Here is a 17,439-nt window from a genome sequence, read left to right on the forward strand (position 1 = left end):
GTGTGTGTGTGTGTGTGTGTGTGTGTGTGTGTGTGTGTGTGTGTGTTGGCTTCATATTGTTGACTGCTGATATTGCCAGGTGTTTAATATGTGGCATTGGGAAGTCACTCACAACCTCTCAAACTCAGTTTCACTACCTTAGGTTCTAAGGGTCCTTCCAATCCATCCGAACTTAATCAGTTGGTAAGCCCATGATAGTGAGAGAAATGAGACAGACAGGGTCCCACATCAGTCAGGGCTGCTCCTGTCATGTTTTGTCAGTGTGCCAGATAACATTTGTCTGAATCCACACCAGTGTACCGGGATCATGGGTTCCTAGATTGCTGAAACTCATAACCGATGGTTATCCATAAAGTGTTCCAGGGAGTGCAGACTCTGGGGATTCTTTGAGAGCAGATGCAATATGATTTCTCTTCCTAAAAGCAGCAACAACAATGCTGGTAGAGAGATGGCTCAGTGGTTAAGAGCAGGTACTGTAGAGACACTAGTATGGTTCCTAGTATCCACGTCAAGGAGCTCACAACTGCCTGTAACTCTAGCTGTGGGGGATCCAATGTTCTCTTCTAGCATCTGAGGGTACTGCATGCATATTTACAAACCCATGCTCTCTCACACATGCATACACATATTTAAAAATAGAAATGAGTCTTGGGACTAGAGAGATGCCACAGTGGTTAAAAGCACTGTTGCTCTTCCGTAGCACCTGAGTTCAATTCCCTGAGCCCAAATGAGAGCTCACAACTATCTGTGATTCTAGTTTTGGAGGATCTGATACCCTCTTCTAGTCTCTGCAGGCACCAGGCACACACATGGTAGAGAGACACACAAGTAGGCAAAAACCTACATACATGAAATGAAATATAAATAAAAATGTGAAAGTATTTAAAATAAATAAGCATATAAATCTCTTATGAAATATTTCAAGTACATGCAAAATTAAAGAGCAAAGTACAAAGTACCTTGTCTTTATTACTTAGATGCAGCAATCATCAACTCAAGGAGTATTTCTGTTTCATCTGTACATTTTCCACATTCCCTTCAACCTTAGTAATCACCCGATGTGCTCTATAACCACTAGACGTAGATTTTTTCCTCTGTTTTTATTTAAATTAGAAACAAGATTGTTTTACATGTCAACCCCAGCAGGTCCCTCTCCCTCCCCTCCTCCTCTGCCCCCAACTAACACCCTACCTATCCCATACCCTTTCTGCTCCCCAGGGAGGGTGAGGCCTTCCATGGGGGATCTTCAGAGTCTGTCATCTCCTTTGGGATAGGGCCTAAGATCCTCTCCTGTGTGTCTGGGCTGAGGGAGCATCCCTCTATGTGGAGTGGGATCCCAAAGTCCACACCTATGCTAGGGATAATGAACCACATTTCTTTATCCATTTATCTGTTGATAGACATCTATATTGTTTCCAGTCTCTGGCTATTATGAACAGAGCAGCAATGGGCACGATTTTTAAATGGTGAAATAATTTGTAACACAGTGGATGTAGCACATCTAAAAATTAATGTCCATTCACTATTAAATAAACGGTAGTAGCCGAATTCCCCCTCTTCTTTCAAATACATATTCTTTTCATTCCATGTGGCTGATTCCTAAGTGAAACAGGCTCCACACATCGGTTATCTTATGTATTCCTCAAGTCTTTTGCAATTAAAGTTTTTCTCCCTACCTGTTCTATTTCCTTGACATTTATTTGTTAAAGAAACTGGATACTTTAACTTACCCATCTTGGAAGCTGGAGAGAATTGTCAGATTTTTGTGGGGCAAATGGGAATGAATGACTGAGCGAAGGAACACAGCCTCATCATCTTAGCATATGGTCCATCTCTGAAAGAGTCCCTTTGCATTGATTCCTCAGTCTCCTGGTCTGCAAAGCGGAACTGCTAGTAGCCGCCTTCTGCTCTATTTCTCTGAGGAGGTTGTGACAAAGACTGGGAATTTTTTTTTTTAAAAAATAAAGCCTAAAACAGCTTTCAACAATTGATGCTATAAATAACAGCGGAGAGATTCTATTATTAAATGTCCTTTGTTCCTAGAAGCTTCACACAGAATAGGAAGGATGAGAAGTAGAGCCCTTTTGCTTTGTTCTTCCCATACTGCTTCTGGGAATGTGGTAACAGACCAGTCACAGCCAGAAGCATGCCCTGGGCTGGAGAGCCCTGGGACCTGGGATCCCTTTAAACAAGTCAGCTCAGCTCTGGCCAGAGCAGGCCTGTAATATATCCTGTTCCAGTCTGGCAAAAATAGAATAGCCAGGAGAAGGCAAGGACTGAGACAACTGTTCCTGTTTTGAAAGAGTCGGAAGGATGTGGCGGCAGGTGGGGTTGAATGTCTGTCCCTCAGAGGGAGGCAAGGCCAGGAAATTGTAGGCCCCATGCTAGAAAACTGAGATTTGGAATGGACTCAACATGGTGCCCTTGGCCCTAGTACCTGGTAAAGACACTGGTAAAATGGAGATGTCATACATGTTTGTAATCCAATTAGTTTCCAGGCCAAACCCATCAGTGAAGCTCTGACAAGTGGCAGACACAGCTACAGAGGAGCTAACAGCTAGTTAGGTCAAATTTCAGTCTTCCCAGGGTTGGAGAGAATTCCAATATGAAGATAGCAGCGTTTCCCCATTGCTCCAGGTTGTGCAAGGACCAGGAAACAAAAAGGGAAATTACCTTTTGGGCCTCTGTCACCTATTCATCACTCATGCACAGGATGCCCTATTCAGTATTTCCCCTCTATTTACATCCTGCACCACATCCACACAAGGACAATTCCAAATGGTAGCAGTGGCTGAGGCAAGTGCTTCTTTTCTAGACTACACTGGGCACAGATGCAGGGTGTGTGCCATGGGAATTACAAAAACAACAGAACACGGGAGTTTGCAAAATGAGCAAATCACTAGGAATTTAAAAAATAAATTGAAAAGTAATGAGGACCTAGACGTTCCCATATGTGAAGTGGGAAGTTTGAAAGTTCCAGCCTTTTCTGAGCTTTCTGTGTACCCAAAAGAGGAGCTTATTTTGGAAATGGAATAAGTATGATTTTTTCCCTCATCAACTCAAAAGTGGTTGAACTGATTTAGCTCAAACTATAAAAAGACAAAAACCAAATGTGCCCTGGGACAAGATTTCCCAGTGCAACTGAATGGAAGCAACTTGAGGGGCACCATCATGAAAACATTGACCCTTGAGATCATATCCTTTGGCTGATCCTTTAGTTCTTCAGAGTCTTGAGATTGGATTTGGAGCATGGGTTGTCAGTCAAGTAGGCAACAAATTCAAAATGACACACACTCCATCTATGGAGAGATGACTGGAAATTTCTATGACTCTAACATTAGTTAGTTTTCTAAACATTTACATCTTTTATTACAAGTTGTCTACTCTTTTAAAAACGTGGTGTGTGTGTGTGTGTGTGTGTGTGTGTGTGTGTGTGTGTGTGTGTGTGTGTATGCCTGTATGCCATTTGAGGCCCTTTGAGGCCAGAAGAATTAGATAGCCCTGGAGATGGAGATACAGGTGGTTTGTAAGGCACCTCACGGGGATGCTGGGACTAGAATTTGAGTCCTATAGAAGAGTAGAACATGCTATGAAATGCCAAGTCATCTCTGCAGCCCTTATCTTTTATTTAAAACCATCAGTACAATGAATATTTTCACATTCATGTAGCTAATGAATTAACGTTGAATATGGTCACTTATAGAGAAAAATGGTCTCAAGTTATTAAGCACACATCCTTTGGAGACAGACATAGATCCATGCACTAGCTCTCCTGTCTTAATAACTACTTGACCTGGATGGTGGTGATTCAGGTGGTGGCCCATGATTTTAATCCCAGCACTTGGGAGGCAGATGCAGGTGGATCTGTGAGTTTGAGGCCAGCCTGGTCTACAGAGTGAGTTTCGGGACAGCCAAAGCTACACAACAACAATGAAAATGTACTCGAACCTGATCTGGAGCTTCAGCTAAGACCCGGTTCTTTCTCCTGTAAAATGAAGACAGCCACCATTGTGAAAATAAAGAGGAAAAAGGAGCAGAGTAGTGTTTAATGTATAACGAATGCCCCCAACTAGGGGTTGTAGTACTAGTAGAATTTGCAAAATTGAAGATGGTATATATATCCAGAACTTTTTACAAAATGTTAAAGATGAAGTTTTTGTAAAGTGAAGTAGTACTGTGACAAACAGTAAGAAAGCCATTTTATGTGGTGTACACAAGAGAAGAAATGTCAGTTATAGGGAAGTCACCCTTATTGCAAACAATGCACTCTTTTCTAGTCATCATCATTGAATTCTGTTCCAGACATTTTATTTCTTTTCATTTTTTAAAGTGTGGATGGCAGCCTACTAAATAGATTACATTACTGTCTAATGGGTCACAGCCCATACTTCGTAAACCACTTACCTAGATGAATCTGAGAAGGCAATTAGCACTCTCATGAGCCCAGAGAGCTGTCTACTTCTGAATTAACACCTGTGTCCAAAGTCTGAAGCCAAAAAAAATCTTTTCTGAATCTCCTTCTCCACAAAAATGACCCTGAGAACAATGAATGACAACTGCAAAATGACTAGACACAAATTTTCCTCATACTTCATCCCTGGCTTGGCACAGGGATTACTGGGCTTAAATCTGGCCAAGATGTGGATTTAATCTGCAGACTGCAGAACATGGTGTGTGTCTGTGTGTGTGTGTGTGTGTGTGTGTGTGTGTGTGTGTGTGTGTGTGTGTGTGTGTGTGTGTGTGTTGTTTATGGGAGCTAGAAAAGAAAGTGAAAGGCCTGCCAGTTTTCCTTTTTTTTTTTCCTGTCATGTCATCTGTGTATCAAGTTTCTGCCATAATGGAGGGGAATGCCCACTAGCCTGTATGATAACACTTTCCTTTCCAAAGGATCCTCCTCCTCTGGAGATAGTGACACAGTGAGACACGGTCAAAGCACCAAAAACTGTGAGCTTTGTTGCACCTCCCCGCTTTGGTGCCTTTGCCTTGACAGAGACTTCGTCCAGTAAGATGATCTGCCCACAGCTGGTCTCCTACACTTAGAACAAATTGGAAGCAGGAGAACTTGGGGGAAGGAATTTAGTTTCACTAAAAATAGCTGCAATATAGACCCTGTGACTTACCACTCCTCAGAACAGTCTGATATGAACTGAACAGGGTCCACTGCCCCCTGAAAGTCTTCTGCATTTGTTTTTCCTGCCTGAAGCCCTTAAAGCCAAGAGGAACTTTAGGACTTGAGAGTCCTTTGGCTCTGATGCAGACACTTGAAAACCTCAGAAACGAATGATGACGATATGACCAAGAATCTTCCTGGCCTCAGGCGTGCATGACGGTTGGCACTAATAAAACCCAGGCCCTTTAAGCTTTTTTGTTCATGGTTGGATCTTACTTGCTCCTCACCGCCAGGCCCATTGCAGCTCCATTTCTAAGGTAGGTGAAACTGAACTCACTGGGGGAAATGCTTCGGTGTGATGCTGTTGGGTAACACAGGCCCAATTTTCCTCTGCCTGGGGCAGGGAGAAAAATGTCAGGGCAGGACATAGCCTACAAATCAAAAGCCTGTGCTACTAAAACACCAACAAAACCATGATAGTATGTGGAAATTAATTTTTTCCTTTCACTTTCCCACCACAAAGCCAAGTAATTACTCAGCAAGAAAAACTTAAACTGTCGAGTTGAACCCTGTCTCAGTTTCTGTACCAAGATTTGCTTTATTTTGACGCGGTACCTTTTTATTTCTTCTCCCCCTACTGTGTGAATTTGTATTTGTCCCTGGGTATTGCTTATCCACACTTGCCTTTTCTGCTATGTAGCATGGAAGCGTAATCTACAGCTGACCAGCAAGGGATCCCTGTAGTTCAGGCAGTCCCTAGGAAACAGGTTTTCCAACTCAGATTCACGAAAGACTTGACTGGATTATATTTCCTTCATGAAATACTGCTGTTAAGACTGGTTTCTGGCCGGGCGTTGGTGTCGCATGCATTTAATCCCAGAACTCGGAAGGCAGAGGCAGGCGGATCTCTGTAAGTTCGAGGCCAGCCAGGTCTCCAGAGTGAGTGCCAGGATAGGCTCCAAAGCTACACAGAGAAACCCTGTCTCCAAAAACCAAAAAAAAAAAAAAAAAAAAAAAAAAAAAAACTGGTTTCTGGTTTCTAACCTGTTCATAGTCATGGACCATGAGGAAGAAGTGAGAATTGAAGGGGAGCTGGGAAGGTTTGGATGAGAGGTTAGGAGCCTGAAAGAAAAAGAAGCAGCTTAGCTATTGGAAAGCTCAGAGTTGGCTTTTGGGCCAGCATCCCAACGTGCCAATAATGGTGTTTTTATAGAAATGAAGATATGCTTTGGTAAGAGATACACTTTATTTAAGTGAAAACTGCACTCTTAAACATTCACAAGACTTGTGGAAACAAACCTCCTGAATCATCTTCATATACTGAAAAAATGAATTAGGTCAATACTTGAACACTATGCACGGCACGTCCTCTCCACTTCTATTCTTTTTGATTTCTATGTTTACGAACCATGTCCAAATTAAAAAATAACATGAAAATTTGAAATTCCAAAAATCACCCTAAAAGTTATACAATCCAATCCCCATTAATGCATGGATTGCAATAAATGACAATCTGGCCTAACAGCATGACTGCTTCATCTTTCCCTGCAACCCCCCAAATGATCACATTTTCCACTTAAAGTCATCTTAGCATCACATCCTGCTAACTCTTTCTCCTTTCATTCAGTATCATCTTGAGGCTCATTCACCGTGTTACAAGACTAGGTGAAACTTGAACATTCACAGTTATTTTTCCCATGTTACATTTAGTGCAGCCATGTGGCTTCACTAACACTAGGCACTCAAACATGTAACATTTTATTGAAAATTTTCAAGGGTTTTGCATTTAACCTAAGTATGCATTTTATGGAAATACTACGGAGAACATAATTTCTTTTTCTTTTGCTGAACAAGGGGATTTATTGGAGGTTGCTTCTAAATAGTGCACTTACCTAGGACTTTGAACAAGTGATTTCAGTAATCCAATCTCTGTGTACAGAAACAACATTTCAGGAATATATTCATCAGTAAAGAAGTGATTCTCAAACTCAACCATGAACCACTGTGAGGCTGGGTGCCCAGAAATCACCCTCAAAGGTTCTGTAAAGCTAAAATCTGAGCTACATCCCTAGAAATTCTGATTCAGCGTGTGGTAGTGCTCCAGAAGCAGTACTTCCAGCAAAAAAAATCCTGTTGATTCTGATGAATCACTCAATCCGGGAAGCGCTGGGAAGGTCGGGTTTCCTATTGTTGTCTTTCTTGTTTGTTTTTTAAAATATGTCAATGATTTTTCATTTGCTTCTGAATCAAGTTTAGGCTCCTTACCATGGCTTTCGTGAAAGCTGTCACTGTCACCCACCTTTTCAATCTTATTTGTTATCTTTGTCTTTACTAACCCTAAAATCCCCAGTCTACTTGAATGTTTACTACTTCCCTTTCTGCTTTCATGCCTAGTAACTTTCCTCCTGCTATTGCTTTTGATTCTGTGTCTTTTCTAACTTATCTGCATACCCATCTATGTGCTTTCTGATGGTCTAGCCTGCAGGGTACACAAGGAACACGAGGAGGAGTACTTAAATATTCGAAGTCTTGGCTCTCAATTCTTGGAATTCTAATTCAGTACAAATGAAGTTTTTAAATACCTCAGGGAAACTGATACTGACTCCATGTTCTAAAACACTGAATCTAACTCAAATACTATCTCTTTACCAAATTAGAAAGACAAATGTTGCTTGCATGTTTTGCTCATTTGTGGTTCTTAAATTATTCAGCTATATAATATAATATATATTACATGGGAGTAGAAGGAAGGCTGTATGAGGGAACAAAAAGGAATCAGGGGAAGGGGAGAAGGAAAATGGGAGTGTGGGAAATGAATATGTTCACAATATTTGATATACTTCTATGAAAATGTCTTTATGTAATATATCACTGAAAGTAACAGAAATTCAATATAAAAATACAAGTTTAAAATCGGTGCACAAACAAACAAACAAAGCAAAACAAACCAGAAAAAAAGCCAATAAACGGGAACAAAAAGTTTCTATCAAGGCCTAAGCTCCATGAGAAAAGATACCATAGCCCACTTTTTTTCTCTGAATCATGAGAGTACAGTGTACCCATCATGGGCAAGATAACATTTAAATCTGCTTTCAAGGCATAGGATATGTGCTGCAAACATGAGGAAAATCTGGGCTTGCATATCCAGACCTTACACCTGTAAAATTTTGGATGTGGTGGTACACATCTATAATTCAATGCTAGGAGGTAAGACAAGGGGATCCCTGGGGCTCACTGATCAGCACATCTAGCCAATGTGTTGATTCCACACTTAATGAGAGACCCTTTCTCCAAATATATAGAAAAAGATAGCTAACATTGACCTCTGACCTCCATGTATGGAAGCATGCACCTAAATCCAGATATGCACACACATTCATATGTCATGCACAGAAAGTATTAATAAATAAATTTAAATTATTAGATCTTTCTGCCATAGATGGAAGGGAGAATAAAACATCTTTCCATGAAGCTTTATTTTCCACCTTTTGCTTCTAAAAGGTAAATAACAAATAAACCTCGACTACATACATTTACATACTGCCATTTTTCTTACTTTGTATCAGATTCCTCTGAATAAAATATCATTGCTTTTAGTTTCATTCACTGTTGCCCCATTGCTCTCTAGAAAGTATGTAACACATTCACAGTTCCACTAACAATGCAGGAGTACACTTATTCCACAATATCACCATGACAATCTTATTGCAAGTTCTTTTGGTATTATTATTATGATTTTTTATTTTTGTGTGTGCATGCATTAGTGTATGTGTCTACACCATGTATGGGTACAGACTCACCAATCTCAGAAGAGGTACCTTCCTGGAAACCAGAGGTACAGACAGTTGTGATTTTCTGTGTGGGTGCTGGCAACTGAACCTGGGCCTTCTACATTCTGAAAAGGCAGAAAGCACTTTTTAGTACTAAGCCATCTCTCCACCCCCTGATAATTCTTTGTACATGTTGTTAGTCCTGTGGGTGAAATGATTTACTGTTCCTGGTTTCACTGGCTTCAAATCAGTGTGAGTTCTTTAGGGGAGAAAAAAATGCCCATTTAAATCTATAGCTCTGGGAAGTGGTTCTTCTTCTCCTTCTCTTTTCAGTTTGTGTTTCTTGTATTTTGGTTGTGAGCCCAGCCTTTATAGTATCACAATAAACTCCTCATATATTCCCTAGGTAGAGCTATGTTTCCAATGTTTTTTTTTTATCTATCTATCTATCTATCTATCTATCTATCTATCTATCTATCTACTTGAGACAGGTTTAGCTTTGGGGCTTGTCCTGGAACTTGCTTTGTAGACCAGGCTCAGCTCAAACTCACAGAGATCCCCCTGCCTCTGCCTCCTGAGTGCTGGGATTAAAAGTGTGCTCTACCACCACCTGACTTGTTTCCAAAATCTTGTTAATCTGTATGAATTATGGTGATTTTTGCCCAAATTCTGAAAACTGTATGTTATAAAATGAGGCTCTTCCCATTGCAAGATTATGTATATCATTTCCTAGACTTTCTTTTTTAAATTTAAATTAGAAACAAGCTTGATTCTCATGTCAATACCAGCTCCCTCTCCCTCCCCTCCTACCCTGTCCCCCACCAACCCCCTAGTCCTCTACTCCATCCCCTCTCTGCTCCCCAGGGAGGGTGAGGCCCTCCATGGTGGATTCCCAGTCTGTCATATCATCCAGGGCAGGGCCTAGGTCCTCCCCCATGTGTCCAGGCTGACAGAACATTCCTTCCTAGACTTTCTTGCAGAACTTTTTCTCTTCTTCCATTTGTTTTTACCTGCATATAATATTTATTTTGAGCATAGAGGTCAGATTTGTTTCAAATTAATAGCTATTTGCATTCATACTGCGTTTCCAATCCATCTTTTCCCAACTGAAATGAAACACAAACTTTTATCACGCTTTAAATGTCTTCACTGATTGTACATGTATAATTCTGCATTACTGATTTTTGTTCTTAATCATATTGTCTATTCATTTGATTACTGACTTCAGAGTATATATATGCATATATATATATATATATATATATATATATATATATATACACAGAGGGAGAGAAAGAGACAGTATTCCCCCTTTCCCTCCCTTCTCTCTCTCTCTTTTATTTTTCATGCTTATTTGAGGGCATTTATACTTACATATAAATATTAAAAATTATTATACGAATATCTTGTTTTTCTACTAAATACCACATTGGAGATTTAAATTGGAATTTGAAGATATAATATTGACATTGAGAAAATTGAAGTTTTATATCAACTCTTATGATTCTTTCACTTGTTTTGTCAGGATTTGTTTTATGTCTTTCACACTGGCATTGCAGTTTTTTCATACTGGATTGATGCTTTTCTTATTAAATTTATCTCAGTACTATGTAGGGTATTTTCATTACTGTAAATATAATTTTATTTCACTTTCATTTCCGTCTTTATTGCTTGAATAGAGAAACACTGTATTGTGTGTGCATGTGTGTTAAGCACCTGTACATTCTTTCACCCATCAAATTCTCTGAATAAGTTTCATAGATTTTGTTAAAGTGTTTTCTTTTTCTAGCTCTATGAACATAATATTAACAGTTAAAGATATCATTATATAGTTTCTACTGTTTAACCCTTTTGGTATTTTTTAATTAGCTAGGAAGTCTAAAACAATGATGAATAAGAACAGAGATTTGAAGCATTCTTGTACAGTTCTGAATTTTCTTTGATTGGGACAGTGCTTTGCCAGTTGTGATTATACTTAGCATCCAGTTTTAGTAAACTGTACTATTTCCAGATATTTTCCTCTAATCACATTTAATTTATAAATGTATTAGAACTGCAGCTAAATATTATCAAATGACTTTAAGGTGATATTAATATCATCATTTATATCATTTTCCTCCTTAATTTAGTGATGCCATAAATTATGTTGAGGGATTTGCAGATATTGATACTGAACCTAGTTCACGTTTCCAAATTTAGTAGTATACATTGATTCATAATTTCTGTGAAACAAACCTGTTAATCCCTCATGGTGTTACATGGGTATGCATCATATATAATATACATAATACATATATATTTCCATATAATTTCTTTACTATTTGTGTGTCTTCTTATTAGTCAGGGTCTTCTTGCATTATTCTGGGGTCAGGTAAATGTCTTTGGCTCTGTTGCTCCAGGTCACAGTGGTTAGCACCTTTTTTTCCTAAGAAATCTCATCTTTTTATCAATCAAATCAAGCAGGTCATATACCTAGTCCTAGGGTGACTGCAGGGATCCAAGAAGGAAAGAAAAGGTGGACAAGAGCTCTTAAGGCCACACATTGGGAAGAGTTCCATTTCTACTTCATTTTATTATTCATGTCAACTCACTTGGCATACCCCAAAAGTAAGGCACAGGAAATGACTACCTTGAAAAAATTTCCTGAATGAAGGGAAGGGTGAAATATATCTTAATTGGTCATATTTTTATTGAAAGACTGCTGGATTGTATTTCCTAGTGTTTCATTAAAAATGTCAGCATGTGTATTAAAAAATAGGAGTACCTATAGATTTGTCTGTTTTTATAGCCCTTTGTATGTTTAGAGATTAAATTTAGACTAATGTCATTTTTAAAAAGAATTAAAGGGGCTGCCTACCTTTTTCTTTTATAAATTTATTATTATTATTATTATTATTATTATTATTATTATCATTCTCTCATATATTACATCCAACCACATTTTCCATTCCTCTCAGCTTTTATCTCCCATCTCCTCTTTCCCTCAGATACATGCCCCCTCCATGTCCCCTCAGAAAAGAACAGGTCGCCCATGAACATCAACCAAACATGGCATAATATGCTACAATAAGACTAGGTACATACCATTACATCAAGGCTGGATGGGGCAACCAAGTAGAGGAAAAGGATCTCATAATTAGGCAAAAGAGGCAGCCACCATGCCCACTCTCACGGTTAAGAATCCCACAAGAACACCAAGCTACTCAGCCATAACATTAAATTAATTAAAGGGATTATGTAATTTTTGTGGCTTTAGAGAATTTAAATTCTATTGAAATATTGCTTTCCCCCAAGTATTTACAATTGTATAAAAACCCATGAATTCCCTTGCTGTGGTGTTTTGCTCAATGATGAATACTTATTCATTCTTTCATTCTCTTATTTGATAAATGATGAATTGAAAATTTCTACTTCTTAATCAGTTGATTTAGTTTACTAAAAAAGCATTTCTTTTTAAAATTTTAACTGTACTGCTGAAGAATTTATTGTAGAATTTTTTTATATCTGTCTTTACTTCTGATTTTGTCTCCTTTCACATTTTAACACTTGGGAATATGTATTTTCTTTTTTTCTTAATGTGACTTCCAAGAGGGTTATCTGATCACCAGTTTTTCTCAAAGAACAACCTTTAACTATTTTACTAATTCTGGAGTTTTTGTTATTTCCTCTCCTATTTATTTCTCATTATATTTGTGATTCTTTCCCAACCATCATAAGACAATTTCTCTTCTCATATTTGTTTGTCAGTGCTATAAGTGTGTGTAGTTTTTGTTCTGGGGAAAGTTTTCTCTATGTCATGTATATTTTGGAATAAAATAATTTCATTGCTTTTCAGATTGTTTGAAATTGTACTGTGAATTTGCTGGTATTCTATGAGTACGTTTCTTACGTTCCATGTGCTTACTTTTACATCATTTAAATCATCTCAGTTATATAGCTGTTGTGCTCAGAGAACCTATTTTCCATTTTTTCCCCTGTATCCTCTGTTTTCATCCCTTTCTTAGTATTCTTCGGGATTTGTCATTGAAGTCTCTTATATTTTTCCCCTCACAATTTCCATTTTGATGTTTTTGCTTTATGTTTGTTATTTCCTTTTGTGTGCTATCCTCCTGGCCACTGTTTTGGATCTCAGCCACAGCTGTCTTCTTCTACAGTTCATCTACTAAACTGTTGATTTGGTAAATCATATTTTGAAGTACCAGAAAGTCTATTTTTTGATATGGCCATTCAACCTCTCTCTGTTCCTCTTTTTGTCTTCTTTATTGGCATTGGTGGTAGTTTACAAGTTATCATTATCCGTCCTTCCACAAAAAGTAGACACTACTTTGTTGTTAGCTTGTTGAAGTTGCCTCATGGTAAAGAGGACACCTAATCAAGTGGTAAGAGGCTCCCCATTGGCAGCAAACTAAGTTTTTAGGGGAAGAAGTCTTCTTTCTAGGTTTATAGTATCTCCACCTATTCTTTTCATTCATTTCTTCATATGCTCTTGAAGTCTAACGGCAGCAGGAACATGGTTCTTGTATTTTCTCAAAATCTGGGATCATTTTGCAAGGTCTCTTTAGTGATGGATCAATGATTTCTTTTGCACTTAACAGAGTAAGAAAGACAACAGTTCTTTTTGCCAAGACTTTCACAAGATATAGGTCACAATTCATATTCAGAGGCTTTCTGTAAGTTTCAATAATTCTTTTGCCCAGGAAAGGTGAAGAGCTTGGAGTTTGCAATGAGAAACACTGTAAGCTGAACTTCTCATTTTCCCAGAGTCTTCTCACATGACTGGACTCTAGTTATCGTACTTCACACGGAGCTGTTTTACAATAACACGGGGCTGGTGGTGAGGTTCAGGGTAATTGTAGTAGTTTGGGTACTGTTGTAAAAATAACCACTAAAATATTATGATTTGGGGCCAGCAATTGGTCCAGCAATGAAAATCACTTGCTGCCAACTAGATGACCTACATCTGATCCAGAACCAAGATGGTAGCAGAGAACTGACTCCCACAAATTGTCTTCTTATCTTCATGTGAAGTATCTGGCATGTATATTTGTAAGAATGCACACACACACACACACACACACACACACACAAATGCACACTTGCCTTCACTAAACAAATGTAATAAAATTAAAGTATATTGCAATGCTAAGGAATTTTATTTATTTTAAATATAATTTTAGAAATGGAGACACGAGAATAAAAATACAGAAAATTCATGCTAGGAGATCAGACAAATGTCTCTAATCACTACAACTTGAATCCCTGCAGGAGGCAAGAAAATAAAAATTAGTTAGAATTCTGTAAAGTTGCCAGTTTTAACTCTATAAGGATAATAAGAAGCAGAATTGCTGTTTGTCCTTGCTGTGTGACTATCGCACCATCCTAAGAATAGTGAGTCTGTATTACTCTGACCATCTAAAACTTGAGATTCTCTCAATGACAAAGTCTAACCTATGTGAATAAAAGTTTCCAAAAGGGAATTGTACTTTCAAACTGAAACCTTCTATGAGGATGATTAACTGACTAGAACTTCAGTGCAGTGCTTGTGGAGAGTTTTGAATGTTTTAAGTCCAGAGCCAAATTTCAATTTAGCTTGGACTCTCTTTAGCTACCTAAGGATTCATTCCTTGCCCACCTCTATGTCTAGCCTAACACACTAACATATGAAAACCCTTTGGAATGTATTAACTTAACAAAACCATAGTTTCCAGCAGATAAAATGCTAGGAGTATTGCTAAATAGAGTTTGAGGCCTTTATCAGAGATTTCTCTTCTTTGTGTTGATTTATAATATACTTTGTTCTATTACTCCAAACAAAACAAAACAAAACAAAACAAAAACCTTCATGAAACTGCATCCATATTGGAGCTTGGAATTTGGGGTGACCAAAACATGTCCATATTGGAGCTTGGAATTTGGGGTGACCTAAATATGTGTTCCCCAGGCTATGGTAGGTCAAATTTGTCTCTTTTGAGGTGAGACTTGTGTTTTTACCTCAATACCTAGAATACAACTAAGAGACTTCTGGGAAATGTAATCTCTGTCCTTAACAGGAAGTGCCACGGATAGTAAGTTCACAGTGGAGTGTAATAGTCACTCAGACCACGTTCTAGGCATCCATCCACTGTATCAGCACAGTATCCTAGAAAGAAGGAAAAAAGAAGAGAATAGGGATTCCTCTCTCCTTCAACACGGTGTCATAGCTCTCTTGACTGGCAAGCTTTAATGTGGGACTCAGAAATGCCATTTCCACTAACAGTAAATTCTGAGTATCGCTCACTATTGAATCTTCTTGAAAATATCAGCGTAGGCTTTTGAAACGAAAAAATCTGATGTTAAGTCCTGTTGTTGCTTTCAATGTTGATGATAACATGAGCAGATAAACTGCGCAGTTTCTCTCCTTCTCTCTCTCCTCTCTCTCTCTCTCTCTCTCTCTCTCTCTCTCTCTCTCTCTCTCTCTCTTTTTTTGAGACAGGATCTTTTGATATAGCACTGGCTTGCCTGGAACTTCCTATAAACATCAAGCTGGCCTATACTATATACTGCACATGCCTTAAAGCAAAGAACTAACAGGGACACAAAAACTATTAGTTTAAACAAAGCTTTTCTCTATAAAAGTTGGTTGCCTTGTGTAGGTTCTTACAGTAGTAGAACACTTGCTGGCACAAAACAACGTTACAATTACTTTCAAATGAAAGAAAGTACAGGCATTAGTATCTTATAATTAATGGCCCAGACTTCAATTTTTCATATTTGCTCATGTTTTAATATTTGTTAATCATTGTTCCCCAAAATTTTGTAGCTACATATATCACCACTTGAATATCAGATCTTTGTGACAGACATAAAAGCAAGTCCCTAACCTTAATACTGTTGAAAAGGCTTCAAGGAACTACCTAAGATAAGAGAGAGGTCTCAGCTCAAAGATATGGGAACACTGATCACTTAAACCAGGCATGTACAACTTGTGGCCCTGTGGGCCAAATATATCCCTGATAGGTATAAATATGCCCCCAAAATTTGGTAGATGGCCATATTATATTACAGTGTTGAAAGGCTGGACACCTCTGATAAGCTGTCAAAAGAAAAGAAAGATTCCTAGCAATGTTTGGGCTATGTAAGATAGATTTGAGAAAAGCAGGAAGATATGTCAGAGACTGAATTCCATGAAAGTATGTGAAAAGCAAACATCAAGTTTGTAGTGGAAGGTTTTACTTAGGAATCAAGAACTGGGAAGGGAAAGGTCAGAAGGCATGACTGAGCAGAGTAAGTTAAACTCTGAAGCAGGACAAGCACAACCTTGGCTAAAGCAGACATGAAGCAATGGAGTCACATTTACGCAATGTGAGGAGTCACAGGAAGTCCATGACATCTGATAAAGCAGCTCTGCAACTGAGGCAACCCTGATGGCCGTGACAGCTGGAGGATTCCCACTGACCACAATCTCCATGCCTGTCTAGCAGCCGTTTCCTGGAAGTGGAATGTGGGAAGAACACCTCTGTGTCAATCATATAGGGGCAGAGTCTGGCATTGACAGAGTAAGAATGAAATAGCCAGTAAGTCCTGAGAACTCTATTCTTGTTCTAGTGATTGAATTTCCCTTTGGGAAACTTTCAGAGTTGTTACTTATTCCATAATAACTGCAAAACATGTCAAGTTCTAGAGAGAAAGGAATTTTGAAAGCAAAAAGACTTACTTGAACCCTGGCCCTGGATAAGCCTACTACTGGTTGTATTTGTGTAAGTTGCTTCACTTTTCTGAATTTGTTACCTGATCTGGAAAATGGAGTGGAAAATAGTACCACAGTATTCCTTGGAATACAAAATGGTATAATATATTTAGTATAAGCAAGAAAGTTAGTGATTCTGTAAATGGCATTACGAAGATGAGATCTTTATTATGACTTTTTGTGATGGGTGTTATGTTAGGTCTTGGTTGGAATAAGCATCTGGCCATTTATTATAAAGAGTTACATAGAGTGTACTCATCATCTATGGACATCTTTGTCAAAGAGTTGAAGACTTGGGCAAACACAAATCTGCTAGCAACTAAATATAAACACACAAAATTTTCTCAAGAAAAGAATAAACTTACCATTGTCAGAATGATTGCTAGAGTGAAGGCAATCTGAAAAACCTTGGAAAATTGACCTGGGCCAAAGCATTTTGTAAGTTGTGTGCTGAGAAATGATGGAAAAGTCCATTGTTTGAATGAACTTTTAAAGACTGATTCATCTTTATGTGTATAACTGTTTTGCCTGTATGTGTGTGTGACACCTGTATGCCTGGGATCCACTGAGGTCAAAGGAGAATGTATGATACCTGTAACTGGGATTAGAATGGTTGTGATCTGTCATGTGAGTGCTGGGGATCAAACCCAGGACTTCTGGAAGAACATCCAGTGTCTTTAATCTCTAGGCCTTTGCTCCAGGCCCATCAGAATGTTGAGACAGTTAGTTGAGACAGACTTTAGAATGTAGATTATGCTGTGAGAGAAAGGCCAATATTGATCATTCACTCCTTGCAATAGGCAATTCTGAGTGCTGTGGAATGACTGGCATTC

General features: G+C 38.5%; 1 protein-coding gene across 1 annotated transcript in view; it reads left to right on the forward strand.

Moving 5' to 3' along the window:
• Positions 1 to 5,055: 5,055 nt before the first annotated feature.
• The window catches only part of Fgf13 (fibroblast growth factor 13), a 505,513-nt gene continuing 493,129 nt past the window's right edge, over positions 5,056 to 17,439 (forward strand). Inside the window, exon 1 of the mRNA XM_027433379.2 lies at positions 5,056 to 5,427. The gene's annotated coding sequence lies outside the window, so the exon portion shown is untranslated. The remainder of the gene's footprint in view (positions 5,428 to 17,439) is intronic.

Source organism: Cricetulus griseus, chromosome X (genome assembly GCF_003668045.3).
Source record: "Cricetulus griseus strain 17A/GY chromosome X, alternate assembly CriGri-PICRH-1.0, whole genome shotgun sequence".
Taxonomy (NCBI): Eukaryota; Metazoa; Chordata; class Mammalia; order Rodentia; family Cricetidae; genus Cricetulus; species Cricetulus griseus.